Source organism: Streptopelia decaocto (assembly GCF_964273445.1).
Source record: "Streptopelia decaocto genome assembly, chromosome: 8".
NCBI lineage: Eukaryota > Metazoa > Chordata > Aves > Columbiformes > Columbidae > Streptopelia > Streptopelia decaocto.
In genome coordinates, this window is record NC_138662.1 from 19844160 (window position 1) to 19867764 (window position 23605).

Here is a 23605-nt window from a genome sequence, read left to right on the forward strand (position 1 = left end):
ATCAGCTCATACTCAGACGGACCACTGATTATTTGGTGGATTGTAGCTCTTCCAATTAAATGATGGTGACTGTGACTTATATTGTGCGACTGAGTGGCCTGAAGCCACATCTCCTGTGTCAAACTCTGGTCTCAAAATGACTTATTGTTAAGTGTCAGTAGTATTGAAATCACGCTCTGCCCAGAAAGGTCTGTGGGTATCTCTTCTCTCTTAATATATATGTGATTTGCACCAGAGCCATTCCGAACAAGTAAAGGAAAATAAACCTGTGCTCATTTTTACCTGTAGCTATTTATTAACTATACTATAGTGGATGCAAGTTCCTTAAATTGCCTCTGTTGTGCATGTTATTATCTGACTTGCCTCCAAGCAAAAGCTGCTTGACAAATGACTTTTTGGAGATCTTGAGAATTGGTTTTATTGCTTCTGCTTCTTGGTTTTATGATATTATATATTACTGTATTCTTTTCGTCTTTGGTGAATTACAGCAAGGGTTTTATATCTCCTTAGGTTAGAGCATGGGGATTGATGGGTACTGGAGCTTATAAGTGTGTCAGTGCTGGGTTTTTTTCCTCCTTCTTTTAAGTTAGGAAAGTAGTTCTGAGCCTTTTCAATAGGCCATAACAGGTACTGTGTTTAACTCAGATTATGGGATAAGTTTTTAATGATTTTAGGAGTACTTTCTATTTCTGTAGCGTCTTCAGCCCATTTGTCACTGGTTAATCTTCCGCCCTCTTTAGGGAGATGAGCAAGATTATCTCTGTCGTACAAGTGGAGAAAGGAAATTGTGATGTCCTATGACAGTGAACAATCACATAGTGATTGATCTACAGAAAAAAATGGAGTTTCCTGATTTCTGGACTGTTTTCCATTTAACTGAAGACTTAATGCAAGTGCACTAATTTTGACCCACAGCAAATTTCCTTTCTTCTTTCTATTGTAAGATAAGAATTTCTGACTAGACACAAAACCTCCCGTATTCTGTCACAGCTGTCACCAAATGCTGAACTTTACAAACAGGTCTGAGCGCCTAATTAGCAAGGACAGTGCATATTTAAAAAAAAAATAGAATTTGCACCATGTTTGTTTTGCGTTTTATATTCTAGAAAAGCTTTTAAGCGTTTCTAAGATAGGTACCTTTAGGTAGGTGGTGAAATGATGTGTAAATGACCTTAGTGCTGAAAATCAAGATGATATCTTGCTTAAAAATGTAGTGTTCTTAGTAGCTTTTATCTCCCGGAGGCAAAAATACGATGACAGAGAAGAATGACAGGAGGATGGCGTTTAGGTTGCTGTTTCCACATTTTGGATGGAGCAAATGGTTCTTCATGGGATGGGGAGAAGCCCAATAAGGAACTTTTGTCACCGGTGTGGGTGTAATATAATTGCGAACCAGCAGTCACATTAAGAAAATCGTAAGCAGATTTAGCAAATTGCTTTTTGCCCTGTATATTGAGTTAGTGGGAAGAAATGATACCTTTCACCAAGGTGTTCATTATCTAATCTCGGGTACACTCTACTGATGTTTAACAGCAGCCCGTGAAACAGAGGACCCTTTATAGTTTGTTCTTTCAATGAGAATAATATGTAGCAGAATAGTAGAATTCAATACCTCTCTAAGGCAGGCAGAATAATACAACTTAGTTTTCTTTAGTCTGGGTCAAATCTGGGTGCTCTTGCTATCTGGAAAGAAGAGGCAAAAAGCTAAATCAGCTCAAGCTGAGAGTATGGAACAAAGTGTGGCCAGCGAGGCAAAACCCACGCAATTGAGATGGGCCTGCAAACCTGTGTCTTTAAGAGCTGCTGAGATTTGTGTGCAGGGGGAGGGCTATTGCTGTAACGCTGTTTAAGTCAACTGCAGTTCACATTCCTGTGTTAGGTCAGTGTTGCTTTTTTAATGTGTCTGCATCCTGTTTGTGGCTTTTTAGGGTTTTTTTATTATTATTATTAAATTTAACTGATCAGACTCCTCTCTCTCCCCTCCCATTCTTCAGCCTTGCTTCCCCTTCTATAGTCTCTCTTATAGACTTATTTTGTGATTTTTCTGAAGTTATTACCCCACGATTCCTTCACAAACGTATTGGTGAGTGGGAGGGAAGGGAAGCAAATGTGCAAGTTGAATAGTGCCTTGGACTGTCCTAATCAGTCAGTCCTCTTGGATTTAAAACCAGTCTTAACCTCTGGACTTGAATCGCTTGATCGGGTCGTTAACCTGATGACAGCTAAGGACTGGTTTTGGCAACAAACTTCTGCATGGCAATAAAAACCAGGTAGATGTGTCGTTGTGTGCTGAGTGTTGCTGGCAGTAGCGGCCTGTGGCACTTTGTGGGGTATTTTGTGTTCCCACTGATCCCAACAGCCTCTGGCTCAGCCGAACAAGCCCTGGGCTCCACAAGTGTCATTCATGGCCACTTGGACGTGGCTCGTGTTTGCCCGCGGGTCCATCACAGCCTGGGAACATCATCTGTGGGCTGAGACTTGGCAGAACGCGGCTCTGTTTCTTATTCTGGCACCGCTTGTGTGCGGCAATGATTCAGATACTTCTCACCGCTCTTCTGCTCTGTGAAACGGGGATAATTACTACCCGCTCTGGAAAGAAGGACCAAAAAAAAAAATCTCTGATTTAGATTTATTCCAGACTTGGAGCATATTTCTTGAAAAAGCTTAATTATCTTTCTTTAGAGTACAAAAAACACATCTAGAGTACAGCATGCAATTGGAAGTTCCTCGGTCGCTGAAAGATGTCAGCAATTTGGAAGAAATTCAGGGAAGAGCAGCAAGAATGCTGGAGAGGCTGAAGGGATTTGATTTATGAGGGAAGGAAGATGAAAAGAAACGCATGAGACTTGGCTAAATGATGTCTAAGTGGGAGATATGATTATCTGCAAGTATTTGAAGAACATAATGGAGAAGGATCCCTTCGGGTGGTCCAGGGAGGTAGAAGTAAAGCTCATAACATGAAATAAAGCAAAGTGTAACTTGACTATTGAGAGATGTTATTTAGCAGAGACCCCTGGCAGCGCCAGATCCTCTTTGCAGAGGAAGATGTGGTTCCATTTTGGGAACGCTCATGTGTAGTTGGCCTGGATGTTTGCTGGTGTCTGGGTTTTTTAGTGGGAGAACAGTGTATTTTTCACCTTGTTTCTGGTTTTGCGTTCGGGCACAGTTTTATTGCTTGAATGACAAGGTATCGCCCACTTCGTAGACTGTTTGCAGCAGTGTCTGGATTGAACAGGCTGCCCAGGGCAGTGGTGGAGTCACCATCCCTGGAGGGTTTAAAAGGCGCTTAGACGAGGTTCTTAGGGATATGGTTTAGTGTTATAGTTGGACTCAATGATCCTGAAGGTCTCTTCCAACTGAAATGATTCTATTAATAAAAAAAAAAGGAGTATTTGCTGGCACATCTGCCATTCTATAGGACTGAATTGTGCAGCTGTTTGTGTTTCAGCTGAGGAAGAAGTTTCAAGGTGCGTTAATGGATGGACATTGCTTACTTTCCAGTCTGGTTGCGTGATCAAATATATAAAAAGGGGGACATAATCTCTAAGCTCACACGAGAGTTTTGCTTAGTTTAACAAGCTGCTTAAAAAACAGGCAGGATTTGAAGTGTAATTTAAACTACAGTGGTGTTAATGTGGGTATGAGCTCCCGATGAAGAGCTTCTTGCTGCGGTGGGTGATGTGGCAGCGGGTTTAGTTGTCAATGGGAAAACGTTGCATTGTGTAGTCAAGGTAAATGAGTGAAAAGTATTGTTCACCGTGGAAATCAAGAACAAGTTTGGGAAGGCAGGAACTGTATGTTTAAGTGTCTCATGGTAACGAAGACGAAAGGTAACAATGCCTGTCTTTGGAAAACGTCATTTCAACATACGTGTCACCTCGGAATGTCAAGTTGGTTGGTAAGAGATTCAGAGGAAAGTTCAGTGAATCATTTGAATAACTTAGTCCTGATTGTGGATTTTGTGTAACTGCCTCTCACCCAAGAACTGACTCTCTAAAACTCCGCTTAGTTTGCGAAATCATTATTTGTTGGCATGTCTCAGGGCATCTTTTAAACCATTAGCTCTAGATGTGCCCATTTAATTGGTTTGGGCATGTTGCGTTTGTCTTGTGCTTAATTATTGTAAAATATAGAGACTTTTAAAATCCAATGGGAGCATCTGTGTTATCTCAGGCATAGTTCACTTTCCGTCTCTGTCGTTTCTGTCTGGTTGCTGCTCAAGTGTTTGTCCTTTCCAAGCCATGACCGCGTGTTTGTCTGCAATTCTGTTCTGCTCTTTTTGACTCGATACAGTAAAAATTGCCGTATGTGCCACGAGTGAAAAGCTGCCTTATTTCTTAATGCCAAAGAAGCAGCGCGTATCTAACGCCCCATAACAGCGGAACGTGGTTCTGAATTGAGCAAATTTAAATGTAATAAAAGGCATACTTTTCATAAGAAGAGATACAACGGAGAATATTAGAATACAAGCTTTTTTAACTTTGCTGTTCTTTTCCCCTGTATTGGGATAACAGTCGTTTTAAGTTTCTTACAACAGGTGAAGACAAACTTGGTTGTGGCCTTTTGTTGCCGGTAACTTTCTGCTTTGCGTTTACAAGTGTTATTGCGTATGAGAGAGCAAGTCTGGTTTCACTGATTCCATTTATCGTGGTAGAGGGGTCAAATGCACCATAAACACTGTTCTGAAGGAATAACCCAGATGTGCTCCCCCGTCCAGGGCACACAGCACCTCTGGGATGGATCCTGCAGTGCAAAGAATTAACCAATGTGCCATATTCTTGAGAATATGGCGTATTTTGTGCGTCAAATCAAGGGGTAAAAATGCTGAATGTGTGTTTCCCGCTTCAGTGCATCGTGGAGACGGTTTGGTGTCGTGGTTTGGTGGATGGGATTGCACACCGGTTTGCAGAGTGGTGGGTGATGTAGCGGGAGAGCTTTGCTGTGGCAGCTGCAGGTGACCAGCGCATCTGCATCGTTTCAATTCCAGTTAAAAACTGGAGATCTAAAGTTGCGATTCAATAATTTATTTTTTAGCACTCTGCTTAAGCGAGGAAGTTGAACAGAGGTTAAATGGAATGAGGGAAATTAGTTGGGCAAAGATAGAACAACATAACAGGAAAATAATTTATGTATCCCATTGTTTTCTATAACTTTCCCCTTCAGAGGTATCTTAATTATATTCTTTTTTGATATATCTTTAAGGTGTCTCACTTTAGGTAGCTCTCAATGCACCGACGGAGCTGGCGCTTGTGGCATATTAGTTATTTTTTAAAAACAATTGTAGGAGACAAGCTTGAAATAGTCGACTGTAGATAAATGTCATATTCCCCACTTTAATTTGGAGGGCAGGGTGGTCCCTACTGACATCAGCAGGATTGGGGCAGCCTAAACCTTTTCATTGCACTGAGAATAATTAAATACCCTGACACTAAGCAGCACGCTTGTTTTTTGGTGGGAGATCTTGATATTTGGAATTCTTTGTGTTGCATTAGAATAGGATAATCTTCCTTTCTTAGGCCAAATGAAATTTAGGCACGTTTAATGTCCGTGTTTGCCCAGCCTGGCTCTTCGTTTAATAAAAGCAAACGGTTGGCTGCAAGGGGCTGGTGAGTTGCCATCCCTGGCGGTATCAGGTGAGGCTGAGCAGGATTTCAGTCAAGAGGAAACACAAAAGCCCAAGGGCAGGGAAATCTGCGTGGCTGGGTTTTGTTTAAAAGCTGGAGATTAGCTCTGCTTGTTCTTTCGCAGTCGCTCTTCCCCTACCCTCTAAACCAAACAAAACCCCAAATCCTTCAGGGGTGCTCGGGGCGTCAATCTGCTCCTCCGCGTTGTGTTGGCCGGGGAGCCGGGCCGAGGCTGCAGAGGGTTCTTGCCAGGGAAGCGTCGCTGCGTGATCCCCTCTTGAGCGGATTAAACCGCGAGAGTCGCGGTGAGCACAGAGGAGCCGGGAATTTGTGCTGCGTTGATACAAAATGAAGGAATCAAACCTACCTTGTAAGCGGTGACATCCTGTTGACCTTTGAATATCCAGATTTACTGACCTTGGAGCGTTCTTTTTACGGAGTCAAAGTCAAGACTTGCACTCGTTCTTTCTGAATGAAAACAGGAGTCAGGGAGGTGTTAATTTATTAACTGCCTGTCTGCCTCATTCACGTGAGTACCAGTAGATCCTGGTCTTGACTTTAATGACGGAAGAGAAGAGGAGGCTTAGAGGTGACCTCATCACTTTCTATAACTACCTGAAGGGAAGTTCTAGCCAGTTGGGGATTGGTCTCTTCTCCCAGGCAGTCAGCAAAAGGACAAGGGGCCATGGGCTTAAACTCTGCCAGGGGAAATTTAGGCTGGATATTAGAAAGAAATTCTTTACAGAGAGAGTGGTCAGGCATTGGAATGGCTGCCCAGGGAGGTGGTGGACTCGCCGTCTCTGGAGGTTTTTAAACTGAGATTGGACATGGCACTTAGTGCCATGATCTAATAAACGGACTAGAGTTGGACCAAGGGTTGGACTCGATGATCTCTGAGGTCTTTTCCAACCCAGTTGATTCTGTGATTCTGTGACTAAGTCTCTAAATTTAGATCTCTGATTGTAAAACTGGTTGCAAAGGTTGGTTGATGGTGTGTGCCCAGGGGAGGTGAAGACTCCTTGGACATCGAGTTGCCACTGGAGCATCTGTTGAGCAGGTTGCTCTTCTGGGATCGAGCAGAAACAGGTGATGAATTATCAGACCCCATGTAACACTGCAATGTTTGAATGTCATAGAGTCATAGAATCGTTTCAGTTGGAAGAGACCCTCAGGATCATTGAGGCCAAGCCATAACCTAACTTGAGCGCTAAAACTGGGGAGGAAAAAGCTCCAGCTCCTGTCCAAGCCCTTGTGTTGGGTACAGTGAAGTCTGCATTGGGTAACTGAGAAAAAAATGAGACTGAGCCTCCTTTTTTTTCCTCCTACACACCTTTTTTTATTTCTGTGCAAGAGGAGCTGCAGGAAAGTGTCATCAATGGTGTAGAACCACCAGCGATCTTTCCATAGGATGGAATTTCTCTTTCTTCCCTACTCATCATGTACACCGGTGACTTGGAGCCGGAGCTTGGGGTGGTCGCCAGGAACGTCCCATTGCTCTGTAACCCATCGTGTGCTGAACCCCTTTCCCTGCCCTGAATAGCAAAGCAGCTGGTGCTCGCTATAGCGTGAGCTGATCTTGGAATTATTCAAAGAGGACCTGTAAGTCCCGGATTGCCGGCAAGACACGTCGGGGATTGATGGAGCTGGGAAAATGCTGCGTTCCGAGCTCGTGTTTGCCATCACGTCACCGCAAACATGGACCCTTTTCCAAGTTATCTAATGTCTTTAGCTTCGTTCTGCTCTTGTGTAAACCTGCCCCATCGGACGGTCACAAACCTTCCTGACCTGCTCGGGAAATGCTGTGTCAAATGGGGTTCTGTTACTCTAAGTTACCTTTTAGAAGGAAAAAAGGGAGCAAAAAAAGAACCGTGGTAGTGGGTGGCAAAATTAAATATTCAGAATGAGGCAATCAAGAAGCTTATTTACCTATAAATGTGATCCGACCCTATTTTACATGTGTGATAGTTGCAAAGCTCTGTAGTCATACAAATGCAGAATAGAACTGTATTCAAGTTTTAAAATTTCCGCCGCATTATCATTTAGGATATTTTTCACTTTGAGATGCTTCGCTACAGTCCCTACAGACGCAATATCCTATTCCTTATAGACCAAATGCTGCATTTAATTGTGACTTTGCTGGTTTTTATGCTGCTGAAATTGCAAACGGTTTGGATTAGAACGTGGTGTGGAACAGAATAACGGCTCTTGCTTTGCTGAAGCACAGCGGTTGGGTTTGGCAGCGTGTGCTGTTTGCAGCACGCATGTGCTACCTTGTGTTGAGGGTTATTTGTTGTCATTTTGAGGTGTTTCATTTTACAAATTCAATACACTCTTGCTGTACTTTTGAGTGTTAAAACATTTTTTTTTCCTTGAGAAAGAATGCAGCTAACAGTGGTTTTTATTACGTGTCTATACAGCTTGGCTAGGCAACCTTACAACACAAAATATAGAGTTGTGTGTAGTACCTTATTTAACGAAATATAACAAGGGCAAGTGTGGAGTCTTGTATCTGGGTAGGAGCAACCCCAGGTTCCAGTATAAGTTGGGGAATGACCTATTAGAGAGCAGCGTAGGGGAAAGGGACCTGGGGGTCCTGGGGACAGCAGGGTGACCATGGGCCAGCACTGGGCCCTTGTGGCCAGGAAGCCAATGGGACCTGGGGTGGGTTAGAAGGGGGTGGTCAGTAGGTCAGAGAGGTTCTCCTGCCCCCCAACTATTCTGGATTAGGAAATTAAGACAGTTTGGTAATTCAGAGAACCCGTTCTTCCCTGTGAAAACTGATTAGCTGCCCAGTTTCATTTTTCCTGTGTTTTACCCTAATCTATTCCTTATCATCTCCATACCCAATGCTGTCGGTTCCCTTTGTTTGGCCCTTTACATTTTCTCCCTCCTCAGCCCCTTCCTTGCCCACACAACCCTGAGCAGCCTCAGCTGCTTTTTGCTTTTAAATTAAATACATTAACAGCTACAGAACCCCGAACCAGGAAAATGGAGCCATGCCATCCCTTCGGTTACTCTGTTTCATCCTATACTGTCTCTTCCTATATAAATGAAGAATATTGTTTGCATGGTGCGGTCTTTCACTGTGCGTCTGAAGATTTTAATTCAGTACATGGTTTTGCTGCCAGGTCCGTATTTACTTCTGAATACATTTGTTTACCTTCTCAGCTTTGTCTGTGAAAGAAGAATAACATTCCAAATTTCTATTTTGACCAGTTAATGTAGGGATGTGTTAAGCTAAGGACTGTTTGTCTGCCTGTTCCTGAAGTATCAGCTCGTCGCGACTGGTATTATAATATGAATACGACGTGAAGAATATGCGCTTGTTTTCTTTATGATTGCAAGGAGTTATCTTTTCAAGCTGGCACGATGGTCCGTGGGCTGTGCCAAGCAGCGTGTGCCGGGCACCACCACTGGCAGAAGGAAAGACGACGTTTCCAAGGACCGAAAATGTGCTAAAGAATGCGAGTTCCCGCTGACAGGAGCCGGCTGTATATCACAGAGTGGGGATTTTCTTTTCATGGCCCATTACAATCGCCTGTTCTCACAAGTGCCTCCTCAGAAGATGTACGGAGATTAGTCCCTCTGCAGCTTGTGTGGAAATCGATGCCTGATTCACCAATCCCTGACTTTTTTCCCTAGTTTTGTTTCGTATTTTCCTTGCTGTGCTCTAAGCAAGTAGTGTGAGGACATCGTGTAATTGGTTTTAGTTGTGTTTTTCTGTCATTCTGAGCAAGATTGAAGTTTGAGCTCAGAGGAGAAAATGGTATTGACAATCCTTAGTCCTGGAGTGTTGCAAATTAGTTTATTTGAATAACCTTACTTTGGCTAATTTTCATAAAGAAAGGATGGATTTGTAATATACAGGCTGGTTAAGGAGAGAGAGAAATGCTCAAAGTGTGGGGAAGGGTCTGTGTTGTTCAGAATCTGCAGCCCCTTCGTTTTGCTTGCTGGTGGTTGGGAATCTCCCGTTAAAAACCTGTTGCTTTTTCTCTCTACTTAAAGCTTTTACTCCTTTATTATGTAGACATGGTTTTGATTTCAGGACACATGTACATATGGATTACACATATAATAAGTGGAAGCATGTTATGGATTCTCTGCTCCTTTCATTGATCTGGGCAGTTAGAATTGGTTCGGGGTGGAAAAGCCCAGCTGTCAGCAAATTGACGGCGGGTATTTCAGTCCGCCCCTGCCGCTTATTTCTAATTGAAGCTGTCTGAGCCGGTCTTAATACAATTTAGTTATCGCGGGCCAGAAGGATTTTATTTACGGAGCGGGGCCTGTTGGAACTTCCTCCGACCCCGGCGCAGCCGCGAACGGGCGATGCCGCCGCAGCCGCCGTGCCTGCCCCACGGACGCGGTTCTTTAATAAGGCAGGGATTGATGTCTTGTGCGGTTCAGGGGTTAGGTAAACAGCAGCCCCTCGGTTCAAGGCTCTCCGTGTTCAGCTGTTTGTTTGTTCGGATCTCAGGAGGTTAGGTTGGCCTTTTTGACATCCCAGGGGAGCTTTCCTGACCATGGGATAACCTCATCTGCTCCAGAGTCGCTCGGGAGGTGTCGCATCCCTTTTTTTTTTAGGGAAGGTATGGGCTGAGCGGGGTGTCTGCAGCTCGTACCTCATGTCTAGGAAAGGTGGGGGGAATCGGAAAAGTAACACTGGGTCCATCTTCAGTAACTAATGAATAATCTGCGTGTGTAGCATATGTAGCTAATTACTGTGCTTCCATTCTCAGGCTTGATATTTGCACGCAAAGATGAGCGGTACACATAACTTAGGTTCTTACTCACCGCAGGGAATGGCAGGAAGATGTGCCAGGGAGGTTTAGATTGGACATGAGGAAAAGGTTCTTCACCCAGAGGGTGCTGGACACTGAACAGGCTCCCCAGGGAGGTGTCACGGCCCCAAGCCTGACAGTGTTCAAGAAGAGACTGGACAATGTCCTCAGACACACGGTGTGACCTGTGGGGTGTCCTGTGCAGGGACAGGAGTTGGACTCAATGATCCTTGTGGTCCCTTCCAGCTCAGGACATTCTATGATTCCATTGAATGGCAGTTTTGAAAAATCAATGGCGTACATGCTTAATTTGAGCAGAACTTTGAGGTTAAGTCTTACTAATTAGCACTTCTATTGAATGGCAGTGTCAGCCTGTTAAATGGAATAGGATAAACCCTGAATCAATGAGTAGCTCTATTAATAATTTTTATTTTAAAATGAGTGCTGGCGAGGTAATGAGCAGAACCGTGAATTCAAGCGTGCATCTCATGAGGTTCGTTTCCATAGCTGTTGTGTCGCAGTCTTCCCTCTCCACGGAGCAGACGATGGTCACACGAGAAGCGAGAAAGGAACGGTGTAAATTCATCGGGGTCTTGACGCAAGATAGTTGTGGTGAGTAGATTTGTTGTGGAGTTGAGGATGAGTTTGAGGGTTGGCAGCGTGCTGTGTCACGCGTGCGAGCGGCCGCTTTTAAAACGCGCCGCGTTACGGAGTTGGCTTAAATCCCAGGATCTGTTGAATTAGTTTTTGCTGGTTTGATGTCTGGCGGTTTGTACTTCATTTTTCTGCCGCACCTCAGCGTGCAGACCCAAACAGAGGTTAATAACCTAACCACACACGTAGCTCGGGAAATACTCTCGCATACAGATGGGGGAAACCGAGGCACAAGAGCGGGTTGTGAATCACCTCTGGACGTTTCTGAGCGCACTGAGATCTGTCCCAGCCCCTCCTGTCTTGTAGCCCCTGGCGTCATGATGCTTGTCCTGCGTCATCATGGTTTTCTTGGGATACAAGAGGTTTGTACCAGCGCTGGAGCTCTTCAGGAAACTTGAACTTTGGCTGGTGGTCTCACAGAAGACAAAACTATTGAAATAATCCTGTCCTGTAAAAATCCCAATGGGTGGCATCCCTGCTGAAGGGTGACATGGAGGCCCCTTCCATTCCAGCCGAGGTTTCCCAGGGCCAAAATATGAACGTCGTGTCGCTCTTTTAAATAATGTGTGGGGTCTGACTTGAATGTTGGGTTTTGTATTTAATCAGTATTAATATGATAACAGGAATGTGACAACTGAAGCGAACACAAAGAGATTATCTTCTTAGCCAAATGTATCCATTAGCTAGGAAATATAGGTTTCTATTAAATGAGGCAGACAGATGGGCTATTGGAGGTGACTGAGAACAGGAGAGGGAGGGGGCGAGGAGGTGAAAGTTGAGGTTTAGAAAATCTCTATAAAAATAAAAACAAACCATCCATCTCGACGGTTGGCGTTTACCCTCCCGTTGCACTTTAGGGATGGTGCTGCGATTCCTATCGAGAACATTACGCTGAAATTTAATCTAACAGAGCACTTACTCCTCCTGCCAAACTCCGGCTCAGACGCTGCTTCGCTCCCCCGCAAAAAAGTGGCCAACAAGGCTTGAAATACAGGACAGTGTTGTACCATCCTCAGGAAAACTGCTCTGGGATCCCGGGGGAAGGCAGATTAGATCTTGTCCCTCTAGTCCTTTTATTCTCATTTTTGGTAGAGAAGCGTGTTGGGAAAACAAAATCATGTTACAGCGTTACGGAGCAGTCGTGAAGTAAATAATTCATCTATGTGTATGTGTGTATGTGAGTCCCCATCTAATAACTGTTGCGACAATGTTTATAACCAGTGTTTGAAACCCAGATTATAACAGTATAAATAATTTTAGATAAGGCGGATAACGAGAAGAAAATAACGTAATTAAAAGAATTTTACAAGACGGACAATTCGCTAAGATTGATGGAGTAACACAATACATTAAAAAAACCCTCTAAAAACACAAACATGACAGTGGGGAGAGGAACCATCTGTCCTGCCAGCCAGCGCAGCCGCGTGTCCCCTCAGCCTGCTCTGCAGGGCGCTGCTGGGATTTCATTTGGATGTTTGTGTTGGTTTTAAGTCTATAGGTGTTTTACTTGGGAAAAAAAGAAATTAAAGGAGGGTGGTGCTGCCCGGGAAGAGTGGAATGACCGCCAACGTATTGAAGTTCATGTTTCTGAAAGTTGTTCCTGATTTTTCCTGCATGTGAGTGGTGAGAGTCTGCTTGGCTGCAAACAGATTTTCGTTCAGCGTTGATTCTTATCTTCCATCCCATTTTGATTTTGCTGCTTGTGATTCTTATCCCTGGAAGGTGCCAAGCTCCTTTTGGCCTGAGCTTTGTGTGGGGTTTTAGATTTGGTGATGGTGGGGAGATCGGAAAGGAAAAAGCGTGTGACGGGCCGGAGGAGCAGCATCGCTCCCCTGGCTGTCATTTCCAGCCTTGCACAGTTTCGGTAGTGAATTTTATGTTTTTACTTTTAAACTCACTGTCTGCATTACTTCAGCTTGATTTTCATCTGGAGTGTTAACAGAGATGGGATGCAGGGATGTCCAAAGTGGACTTTTCTTGTCCCTTTACACTTGGCCTGGTGTCCATCTCTGTGAGCCAGTCCCAAATTCACTTGAGGAGCCTGAAATGTGTGATCTTAAAACCTCTTGGTGCACGATGCTTCTACAAATACAAACTTTAAAACCAGGTATGTTTTGTATTTCTCTATGCTGTCCCTTACTTACGTATACTGATTATATTATTATTCTTATTCTATTATGTATAGTGATTATATGATACCTGCTGGAGTGTTAGTGAGGGGCTGTGGGAGGGGGGAGCCCTTTCCCAGGCTCCCCTGTTGTTCCCACTTGGGCTCCCGACCCACGTTCCTGCTTTTTCTGTGTGTGTTTTGTTAGGAGGGCGGGAGGTGACCGAGCGCCTGTTCCCCTGACAGGGCGGCTTTAAAACATCCATAAAACTTTTATTGGGCTGCCACCCTTCCAGATAAATATTTTCTGAGTTTATGGGCTTATTTTAAGAATTGAAGCTTAATAGCAGCTTTGTAGCCCAGTCTGTCCCCAAACCAGCCTTTTGGCAAAGCCCATCTCTGGAGCCTGCCATGTTTTGATGGGTCTTTTGGAGTTTTTTCATTGCTAAATTATTACTCTCCTTCCAGCTTTGTATGACTAAATGGGACCAAGTGTTACCCAAGTCGTTCCCCTTCCCCCAGCCTTGCTGAACGCTGATCCAGCCTGTGCTGTATTGGGTCGTCATGAAAGGAGAAAGATGACAGTGGTTATAAATTTATTTCCTTGATTAAATTGGCTTTGTTAGACCTGATTTATTTGCGTGCTTAATTATCAATCTTCACTCTGTGTGTGATTTTTAAGGTGGAACAGGCTGGTGGCATTTTGGATCACCAATTCCCGAACAGCGAACTTCTGTTATATGGTATCGTACACGGCATCCTTCGGCTCACCCCGGTGCTGCAGGCGATGAGGCTTTTTCTGCACAGGGACCGTTTTTCCATTCTGTGAGTGCTGGTCCCACAGACACACTCAGAAAAGAGACTCTGGGTAAAAAACAACATAAAGGTTGGATTTGGAGGGTTTTGCGAACAACCAGACTGTGGAAGCGACTGAGATCAAACAGGAGCTTCCAGACAACAGAAGAGATTAGAATGAACTTCAGCTTCCTTAGCAGAGTCACTTGGTCCTAACAGATTTTAGTGAAAACAACCCCACTTGCTTTATTTTGGGTGAGGCTGACAAATTTTATACATTTGGGGAGCTCCCTTTTCCAGACCAGTCGCAGGTCAGCAATAAATTTGCTGCTTTGTAGAGATTTGGTTTTTTTCCTAAAAACAGAACTACCTATTTTAGTACAAAACAATACCCTGAGCCTCTTGTTTCTCTGTTTCCATGACTTCTGGTTTCTATGTCAGCACATCTTGGGACCTTTCCCAAGGGAGGCTGTGGAGTCTCCTTCTCTGCAGACATTCCAACCCGCCTGGACACCTTCCTGTGTAACCTCAGCTGGGTGTTCCTGCTCCATGGGGGGATTGCACTGGATGAGCTTCCCAGGTCCCTTCCAACCCCTGACATTCTGGGAATCTGTGATTCTGTCCTAGAAATGGCGCTGATAAAATAATCACGGCTTTCTAGACATCTAGATCCCCACTCCTCATAACCATCTAATATTTTACTTATATGGGGAAACTGCTATTGCAGGACTGTTTTTCTGCAAATGTTACACTGATAATCAAAGGAAAAAAACTGTAAGAGTGACAAAAGCAATACGTTGAGTGTAAGAATTAATTTGAACAGCTTAGATGTTTGAATAACTCGCCCCAGTCTGAGTGCAGGGGACACAGTTAAGTCCCAGATTTTTGCAGAATTTTGAGCCCTGGCCGTGGCTACGTCTCAAAGTTCTTGTCTGGTGTAATTTTATACATTCATACATGAATTTTATTGCTATATTCATTACGTAAGTGTGATGGATAGTGGCCATTTGAAGTCCTTTTCCCTGCCGTTTTGCGGTGCGGATCCTGCCGTTAGTGCCTGGCTGTGGTTCCGATGGGAAAAATATGAACTGCAGACGTGAATTCACGCTCCGGAGGCAGCAACAGTGAAACAATGAACAAATATGGCTTTAGGGGAAAAAGTACACTTCTCAAGTTTTGTTGTGAAATAATTAGCCTTCTGTGGCAGGCGCGGAGGCCGTCGGAAGGGACGGGAGCCGCTCGGTTGCCTGCGATTTGACTTAAGAGTTTATGACCCTGGGTAATGTGCCCGCTCGACCGCGCTTAACAAAAGCACGTTTGATGAAACGTTAAACTCGTGAATTACATCTCCGCAAAAAGCCTTTTTTTAAAAATGTGTGAAATCAGAAATAAATCAAGATCTTCAGCCCGCAGTGCAGTTGTTGGAGTGGGAAATGAAAAGGAACAGGCTGCTGCATTAACAGTGACAATTTGTAAACTTAATACATAATATGCAGCTTTTCTTCATATTAAAAAAGGGCTGTGTATTTCGAGATGCTGTGTAGCGTCATTAACCCCATTTTGTAAGTGGGGAAGCTGAGACAGAGACTAAATAATATTGTGAACTGCTAGAAGCCAAACAAGCAAAACTGCCCAGGCTTGGGTTCCTTAATTTCCAATCCAAGTGTCTATCAGGGCTGTAATAACTTGCTCACAAGTTGCGTTACAGTTTTGGGCTAAGTAAGGCAGCACTTGTTCCTCAGTCATCTTTGCTCTGAGAAATAGTTATCAGTTCAATTGTATCGAATGTGTAGAGTTACTCCCGATTTACGCTTGTGAAACAAGTAGAACCCAGTTTACTTAGGAGAGCGTCACCGTGCGACGCGCAGCAGCAGCCCCGTACAAGAGCCTGTTCTTCCCTCATTGTGCCTTTATTGCTCAAGGAATGTTATTTTCTTTGCGTTAGTAATACATTACAATTACTACTTATTATTTTGTCTCTTTTTTTTAGAAGTAGTTGGGTACTACGGTGCTGAAACTAAAATGGGAAGCATTTCCATTGACTGTTGCGCTGGGTGTAGTGACGACTGTCTAACAATGAAAGCACAATTTAATTTTCTCGGCGGATTTTTTCCCCTCATTTTCCCCATTCAGGGGCTCAGATCAGCAGCAAATGCGACACATAAAACGTTTCCGTTGAAATCCGGAAATTTCCCTGGAAAGCTGGGGAGGTTTTTAGGTCACGAGCCGGTTTGCAGTGCACAATGGCCCTGAACATTCACTTTTTCCTTTGTGTCCCTGGAACTTTTGAAGGGAGACTTGCATTTTTTGGCATTGGTCGAGTCGTCTGGTCCCCATAGACTTGCAGTCTGTGGTGTCTTTGTGCTCCGAGTTCCCCCCGAGGCACCATCTTATGTTTTAATTCGCAGTTTCAGTTGCTGATGTATGAGCTCTTCTGTTAAATAACTTTTCTATGCCATTATGCCTACATACTTTCCTTGATTTGTGTCGCATACAAAGCGTTTTTCCCCCCCCGTTGTGTTTGGAACTGGTTTGTAATAGAGTTACTGTTGTGTAATTCAGGCTGAGAGTTACAACTTTATCAACAAACACAAAGTGCTTGTTCTGTTTGAAAAATTTGTGTTTCCCACTCATCACGAACTATTTATCCACTTTGTGCGCTGGTTTTTATCGTTTAAATAAAACAAACGGCTGTTTGGTACACGCTGCGCATTAGGAATTATTAAAGGTTCGCTGGTATGTGGAGCACTTAGTGCTGTGAACACAAGTGAAGAGCTTCTGTAAACAATTGATTCAAGATTTCAAAATAGCACAAGTGCCGAGAAAACTGTTGCGCTCGACTCGACTGTCGCGTTTCCGTGGATTAATGAGTTGCTGTTTGTTACCTCGGCGATAGCGGCTGAACGTTGGAACACATCGCAAATGTGGTACAAATTCCTAACCCCGGATCTCCCTTCCCACCCCGGGGAGGATGTTCTGATGCGCTGAGATTTGCGGTTCCGAGCTCAGCTGATGGGCACTAACCTGCGGCCGAGCCCTAAAATGGTTGAAAAATAGATGCTTTATGCTAAGATCAGGGATTTCTGCCTGCAAGGGGAAAGCGCTTTAGGGCAATGCAAGAAAATACTCAGATGTCGAGTGTAGAAGATGTTAATTCAGAGTTCTGCCCACCCCCCCGGTCTGTGGTTGTACTTTTTGCTGCTGGTATTAAACTGTGCTCAGAGGTTCCAGCCTCCTTGGGCTCTTTAGTTTCCCCGCCTCTTTCCCCCCTGACTCACCGGCATTTTTAGCTCGCTGTTTCTGTGTTGAAAAACACTCAATATGAAGATAATTCTCTGGTTGGTGTATCCATTATGTAGGTGTACCTGTGGTAGGTGTGTTAATGGCATTAATCTGGTCCGGCTTGCAGGTTTGGTGGTTGCGCTTTCTATTCTATCTGCATAGGTGCTGTTGTAGTTAAATTATTTCATTATGTGTCCTTTAGAAGTTACGCCATAAAAATCCAGAAGTTTACTGGATCTTAAAACGCAGACTGGCTTGTTTGGCTGAATACTCACACAATGCACATCACTGATGTGTTACCGGATAACGTTTTGCTATTTAAAAATACGCAATATGTTCTGTGTGCAAAACCGTGCACGTAAACACCCTAAAAGTAATTGCTACGTACTTCTCGCTTCTGACAGAAATGATCTCAATGTCCTTATTGTCCAGGATCTTTTTCCTTGGAGAAGAAATTGAAGATGCTGCTTCAATTGAACCACCTGCATGTCTCTTGGGTAAACCACCTGGGATCCTTCCAAAGCATCAGGCTATGATCTTCCCCATAGTATCCCGTATTTCTTCCAATGGATAAAAGGATGGCTTTTCTTGGGGAGAATAGTGTTAAGACTTATTGTTTAAATGTATTTGGGAGCGCATCTGGTAGATTTTGTAAAGACTTTTCTTTCGCCGCAGCGTTTTCACTGCGCATCTCCAGCCCGTGTGGTACGACACGCAGAAACCCTTGCAGGTCAAAAAGTGAGGATAAACTTTTGAACCCAGCTGCTTGCAAATTAAGGACATGTGCAGGGACCACCGGAGCCGGGGTTACCGGATTCCAGAGGAGCGCCGGACACTGACACCCACATATTGTGAAGCCGGAGACTTCTTGTTCTTCCCCGTGAGCCTGGAGGATGACGCCTCAACCGCTGCGTCCTCTTTGCCCTTCCCTTGTCACCAGAAAGGACAGGCAGCAGTTTGGCGACTTCTCCCTTCGTTATGGAAATGGGACTGATACAGTAATCAGGATGCTACATATGGAGCTTTTTAAATTACTGCTCTTCAGTCTTTTGTTAGCCTTCATTATTCCTGAAGATTTTTTTTTTTTCAAGTCATAAAAATGACATTTTTAATATGCAGAATTAAAAAAAAAAGGCAATATGAAGAATACATTTTTGTCAATAAGCTTTTACCTTTTAAACCAGTTATCTTAGTTTCTGCTCTAGGTATTTTAATTGAAGATTAACTACTGTTAAAGAGTATACAAATTTAGGTAGTATATATTTGGAGTAGTAAAATAGGACTTGAATAAAAGGTGGGAATAGAGTAGTCTGTCCATTATAATTTGAGATTGCAGAGCACAAACCAACCTCCATTAGAAGTCAGCACAGCCGACCGAGAGGCTCTTCTGACGTTAAGGCCTTTTTTCTGTTTTGTTCCAATAACATTCACTCAAAGTACACTTTGGAGTTGCAAGTTGGTGTTAATGTCTGCCATCTTTTTGAATAAAATATGGTTAGGTTGAAGATAATGCACATAAATATGAAATAAAACCCTAAAAGTAATTGCTACGTACTTCTCGCTTCTGACAGAAATGATCTCGATGTGCTTATTGCCCAGGATCTTTTTTCTTGGGGAAGAAATTGAAGATGCTGCTTCATTCGAACCACCCGCGTGTCTCTTGGGTAAACCACCTGGGATCCTTCCAAAGCATCAGGCTATGATCTTCCCCATAGTATCCCGTATTTCTTCCAATGGATAAAAGGATGGCTTTTCCTGGGGAAAATAGTGTTAAGATTTATTGTTTAAATGTATTTGGGAGCGCATCTGGTAGATTTTGTAAAGACTTTTCTTTCGCCTCAGCGTTTTCACGAGAGCTTTAATTTTAGCAGTGTAAGTATTAACGTGAGCTTTCTATAGATCCGTAGCCTCGATGAACTGCGTGTAAAACAAACACTCTTACGAGTTCCCTCGTCACCAAGATGCGGGAGGAGGGAATGCTGCTGCTGCTTCCATTTTCAAGGCTGGAAGATCTTAAGGGGGCTGGAGCTGATGCTTTACCTGCCCCGGGATGCGCGTCCTCGCGCGGTACCCGGGTTATCTCTGCGCCCCGCTGCTGTCTGCGGATCTTTCAAAGGAGAACGTGACCTAATATAGTGGTTCATGTCAGGTTTCCTCCTCCTCCGGTGTCTGCTGGTAAGGAAGGAACCTGGATAAGATAGGACTTAGGCTTGACTTAACGTGGTGCGATAATCTCTGTTACTGGCAAAATGGTTATCAGCTGGGGCTGTGTCCTTGATCCGTGGTGCTTTCCCAGTCCTTCCCTTTTCTTGGGGTTTGTTTTTTCTGGTTGTTTTCTCCCTCCTCGTAAGGGAGGGTTTGAACCACGCGATCCTGCTGCAAAATCAGGACCAGCTGTCGGAACTGCGAGCGGCCGCTCGGTTGCCGTCACAGAACCTGCAGTTGATCAGCTCTGCCCTGAGCAGTAAGTGGAGACATCGGGACCACTGAGGCTGACGAGAGAGAGAGGATGGGGGGAGTTAAACCCCTGGGGCAGGGGTCTGAGCAGAGAACACAGGCACAGATGGGGATTGGAAGGGACACTGTTTCCTTTTATTGGATGTCTTTGGAGACGCCGGGAAGCGCGGAGTTGACTGGAGCAGCATCGCAATGTGAGCAGCGGGAGCTCGGGGGGAAGATATAGAAGAGGTTTCAGAGAAAATGTCATTTGAGTGTGAATTTGTCTGGCTTTTATTCTTCCCCCTGCCTCCAAAAATCCAGTATTGTAGCAAAACTCGCTGGGCAAAAGATATTCCATCCTTTGGTAGGGTCACTCACAAGTCATTTAGGTTGGTAGGCCTGTGTTGTCTTTGGGTAAGTTAGGATCTCATAAACACTGATATGTTGGTACAAGGCAAATGTTTAACAATTATTTGTCAAGAAAAATAAATCTTGAGGTGTGAGAACTCTAATGGACCGTCCTAGAGCCCAAGCGTAAAGAAATCACCAGTTGTCACACAAGATGCTGCCTTTGTGGTTTTGGTAAAAGGGCTAATTTATTTTTAACTTGTTTGTGTGTTTTGGCTGGTTATATTACATCTTCTCTAATCTAATTTTCCTCTCCTCCAATTCCACTCTTACTGCGCTCCCTAGAAACGCTGCATTTATTTGGGGGGGTTGGATGTTTTTGCAACGCGAGTCAAATTGGTGTTTTGGAATGTGCGGTGACTCTTCAACCCAGGTCCTCAGTCCCCGGTGCTGGGTCGGCTCTCGTAACACCCTGAAATACTAATTTTGAACCTTCTGCCTCTTGCTGCCGGATTTGGAGCTGGACAGTCAAAGTGGCGCTACCAGTGGGAATATTGTCATTCAGGTTGCTGTAACGTGTTCTTCTCCAGCCAACTGCCATCAGGATGCTTGTAATTAATTTCTGAGCATCGTTGCTTTGCCTACATCTTATTTCCAAGCCATATCAGCACCTGGAAATTTCAGAGGGATGAAGAGAGAGTCGTTTTGGGGGGTGAGTCAGGAAAGTTCATCTCCTTTAGCCTTAAACATGGTCTGGTTCCCGTGCACAGGGACTGTACCTGCGTTTTCTGGCATATAATTGCCTGGATTTTAGAACAATCTGTGCCCAGGAAGAGTGTAATGAGGAAGGAAACCCAGCCCTTGGGTGCTTGCCTAGAAAAATGGAAGTATCGCGGTGGCACGGACAGAGGCGTTAAGTTATTAATACGTGCTGGGTCTGTGTCACGGGATCCCTGCAAGTTGCGCGGTCTTATTTAAAGCCTGACTTAGTGGGCCTGCCCCTTTATAAATGTTTCATTGGGCTCAACTTTGCCAGTGTTGCTGTTTATTTGGAACCGAAGTCCTGTAAAGTAATTATTAGAAAACATTAACTTTGGATTCAAAGGTTTATTCCTGGTCTTTGTGGTTATTGAGAGAAAACATGAAGAGTTTGAACTGAAACTCTTGGTGCAGAGACAGGAAATAAGTTATGCCTTTAAAAATATATTAATTATATGAATTTCAAATGTTTTTATTTGGAGGGTGGGCTGATGACTTTACATTTTTGAAATGAATGTTATTGAAGCAGCTTACAGAAAGAGTCCCATTCTGCAAATCTTTCCCAAATTCCCAAATCATTGGCTGATTTATTTCTATAAAAACATTTTACGATAGTAATAGTTAAATAATACAGAAAGAATCAGTGAAGGCTCAATGCTGTTCAAACAGCATGTGCTGGATGGGGAGAAGCACAGTGTCTTGATTAAAAGAAATGCAGGAAACTTAGTTATTGCAAAGTATTTGCAAAGGATTTGTGGGTGACTAAGAAATGTATAGACTTGAGCTTTTTATTTTTTAAATAAAAACCAGATATGTGTCTTCATCCTTTGCTGGCTTGTTGACTCCATTTACTTGGAAGGGATTTTTCAACATTTAAAACAAATTAAAATTCATGAATCATTTGTGCTTAAAGGCACAAGCTTTCATGGCTACAACAGTTAAGGCTTCTCACCGGTTACGTACCTAAATACTGGTTTGGACATGTGAATTTTGTACTTACTCCCTTAAAAAAATGTAGATAAAAGCTCTAATAGGTGGGATAAAGTAAGTGTTACCTGTTATAATTATTGTGCTTGAATAACTAATTTCTCAGTGCTGGAGGTTTCTTGGTATTGCTGGAGTGATCCGTGTTTGCTCTTAAACTCTTCGGATTTGGTGCTTCTGCTCGTGTGCTGTGACCCTGCTCAAGGTTTCACTGCGGTACGTGGGGATTAGATTAAGATCAGCATTGTTTTCCTCTACAGTAAATGCAGCTTATGAACCTTGTAAATTGTTTTAATTATTGTGGCCGGTCGATTGCTGGTACAGCCAAGCGAGCTGTTTCACAAGGGTTTTATACACATACAGTGGGCTTTGTCATGGAGTTTTGAGCTTTCCTGGTATTTGCTTAAAAATGTGACTTGGGGAAGGTAGGTGAGCAGTCAACAGAAAATTATCATTCCACGTGAAAATATACGTTGTTTTTCAAATGCATTGTTTTGAGGATACTTGAAATGATTCAGCATGGTGTAGGATTCGTTTAGGAAGCTCGTTGCTGTAATGTCCCTGTGCCCGGTCCCTGTCGCGGAGCTGTTGGTGTTGAGAGAAGAATTTCCAGCTGTTCAGGCTGGTTTCTGTTCTGCCCTTTCTTTGCAGAGGAAAATGGGGGAGCAAGGTGAGGTGTTTGTCACTACGCACATGCATGTGTATTGCTGAGAATTAAAGATGTTGCATTGGAACATAAATTTAAGTTAAAAAGGTAAAATAGCAGACAAATAGGGAAGCAAAGCAAGAACATGCTCTTTTGGATGTTTGTTGCTAAGGCTGGTTTGTGCCATCATGGACTTTGGCTGCAAGCTGTGTTCATTTTTTGCAGAAGGGATTTTTAAGAGCAGTGAAATAGTTTAGAGTGAGGTTTTTTATTTTCTATTGGCCAGATAATTAGTGTTTGAAGCTTAACAAGACCGAGCATCCTGTAGCTACAACTAGAAAACACGCAGTGCCTGCAAGAACAAACCCACCCGGCCGTGTCCCTCGGTTGGCTTCTTCTGGGCTTTTGATGTTGCGACCCTTGCTGTTTCTGTTTGACCGAGATCCACCTGGGAACCTCCCCAGGAACGTGTGAAGCTGCTGCGTCTGTGGGTGTTGGTGTTCCCCACTTTTGGTGTTCCCCAATTTCCATGGGCGCTGCTGCTCTTGGCAGACTGAGAGGGCATTGGGAGGGGAACACACTGTGGGACTGTGCACCCGATGAGCTGTTTTTAGGGAAGAAGTAAATTAATAATAAAAGAGAAAGAACTGATAAACATTCGAATTTATCTTGAGAAAACAAAATTATAAAGATATACAGGCTCCTTTTGTGGAAAAGCATGGGGAAGGAATTTATAGGTTATGAAAAGCTTCATAGCAACCCAGCATTCTCCTACTGTTTCTTTGCCTCCACCTCCTACAAGATTTTACTTCCCTTGTAATAATTAGTTTGAACTTGCGTCTGTTTCTGTGGATCAAGTAATTTTCGTACAACTTCAGGATTTTTTTTGTGTGTGCTTTAAATCTTTCTTCTAAATAATGTTTTTTTCATAACCAAAAAAAAAAGCAGCCATGAATACATTATAATTTCAATTTTCATGGTGCGTGAAAGATTTCTGCACTAGGTCTTTATTGTTTTTGAAGAATTCATCACCCTAGTTAAGAAGCTTAATATAAATTAAAGAAGGTATTAAGGAACATTAAGACATCAAAATGTGGAGCGTTCTTTTCCTTTCGATTGCTCCAAATGCAAACAAGTTGAATAAAATGCAATCAAAGGGCCTGTTTGGAGAACATTGAGTGGCTTTACA

The 23605-nt window shown here is 43.5% G+C and overlaps 1 protein-coding gene across 1 annotated transcript in view; it reads left to right on the forward strand.

Annotated features, from left to right (window-relative positions):
• Positions 1–23605, forward strand: part of EEFSEC (eukaryotic elongation factor, selenocysteine-tRNA specific) — a 103713-nt gene that overhangs the window by 68867 nt on the left and 11241 nt on the right. The gene's annotated exons all lie outside the window — the stretch shown is intronic.